At 43.0% G+C, this 2,022-nt stretch overlaps 1 pseudogene; it reads right to left on the minus strand.

The window, feature by feature from the left end:
* Positions 1-216: 216 nt before the first annotated feature.
* LOC101349505 (atypical chemokine receptor 3-like) lies at positions 217-1,298 on the minus strand (annotated as a pseudogene).
* Between the last annotated feature and the right edge of the window lie 724 nt (positions 1,299-2,022).

Below are 2,022 nucleotides of genomic sequence, written 5' to 3' on the forward strand. Positions count from 1 at the left end.
TGGATTTGTTTTTGTCTGTTTTTCGCAGTGATTAAAATGATGGATAAACACATATATTAACCATATAAACAGTGGAGTTTCATATTGGGGTGTTTGTGTTACAAATTGGTAAAATTTGCCTGTACAATCAGTTTTCCTTTTTTTTAGTCTCAGAAAACATAGTCCAGCATCACGTTAAGGACAAGTACAAGGGTCCCAGAGACATTACCAAGCACATTATTTGGTGTTTTGCTCCAAAGAAAAGTACTATGTTTCAGATGTCCTGGAAGCATTGGTGAGCTTGGGGAACCCTGTTTTAGCAGGGTGTTTCAAAATGAAGGCTTTCATCAGCTCATACCTCTAGTTGCAGTTGATGAAGCTGTAGAACATGGTGTTGGTGCAGCAGTTTACCAGAGTCAGGCACTGCATAGCGTGCAGAACTGTGAAAAGGAATTTATCCAGCTGGCAGGAGAAGGGAACATAGTGGAGGATGGCGAAGATACCAAGCAGCACCATGACGTGGTAGTGGAGCTAGCAGTTGAGGAAGGCCACCATGTAGGAGAAAAACAATATTTGGCTGCTGTGTTTCTCTTGATCACTCAATGCCAAGATGGCCCTGGCAAGGAGAAAGTAGAAGACAGCAATGATGAAGAAAGGGAGGGTGAATCCCAGGGCCATGAAAACCAGATCCATGCCAATCAGCCACTCCTTGATGCTGTACTCTGGGTAGAAGAACTGAAAGTAGGTTTTATCTTTAGTGGCCAATGTTACGGTCTTCAGGTAGTAAAAGTCAGGCAGGGATACGCAGAAATCGAGAAGCCACACCAGAATGCAAATGACACAGCATATCATCTTCCTGCCAATGGCGATGTTGGTGAAGTAGGTGATGGAGAGGTAGCACCCATGCTCATACATGTGAGGAAGAAGATGCTGTCAAAGAGATTGATGGAGAAGATAAGGTACATGATTTTGCAGGTGACCTTGCCCACTGGCCATTGGTTATGCTGCACCAGGCTGACCACCCACACCTGGATGGTGTTGAACACTCACAGGTCCTCAATGAGCAGGTTTAGTATGTAACAGTGCATGCCATAGCCTGTGGTTTTGGCCTGAATGTTCACCCAGACCATCTAGTTGGCGATCATGCCAATCATGAAGATGAGGATGTAAATGAAGGAGAACATGTACAGCAGCACGCCCTTATTGGGCATGTTGAGACACAGCCCGGTGTCAATGCCAATTCAGTCCCTGCTGTTGCATGGTCACTTGATGTTGGAGAAATTCCCTGGCTCTGAGTAGTTGAATAAGTACACATCCATGGTTTTGAGGGGGGTGATCAAATAACCTAGAAGAAAATGAAACAAAAGAGATGGAAAAGAAAAATCACATTACAAGAAAAAATTCAAATTCCTATCCACATGTTTTTCCAGTAACCATGATATGCTCAGTTATTTCACTTCGCTCTGTAATGTCTTTGCAAAGAAAGGATAAAAGGACAACAAGCATAACAGAACTCTTCAGAACAAAATAAAGCATACACAGAATCTAAACAATGCCATTCTCAAAGACAGAAGCAATATTTGCTTTCTGATCTTTTCAAGGGTATGTTCTTGAGTACCTGGATGCAGCAAAGGGTTAATGTGCTCAGTTGCTAACCAAAAGTTTGGAGTTTTGAGTCCACCCAGAGGTACCTTAGGGGAAAGGCCTGACAATCTACTTCCAAAAAATCAGCCACTGAAAATATTATGTAGTATAGTTCTACTCTCATACACATGGGGACACTGTGAGTTGGAGTCTATTTGACAGCAACTGGCATTGGGTGGTTCTTCAGACATGGTCACCTGGTTATGTTCCAGGTGTGGAATAACACTACGCCAGGGCCAAAGAAACCTCAGATGACCACAGTCATAGTAATACTGAGGATGGGTTCATGTTCAGCAAGGAATATTAGGGCCAATGAAATGCTACCTAGTCCTGCACCATTCCCATGATCATTTAGAGATTGGACTGTTGTGATCCATATGGTTTTCATTGCCTGATTTT

Source organism: Trichechus manatus, unplaced genomic scaffold (assembly GCF_000243295.1).
Source record: "Trichechus manatus latirostris isolate Lorelei unplaced genomic scaffold, TriManLat1.0 scaffold00264, whole genome shotgun sequence".
Classification (NCBI taxonomy): Eukaryota; Metazoa; Chordata; class Mammalia; order Sirenia; family Trichechidae; genus Trichechus; species Trichechus manatus.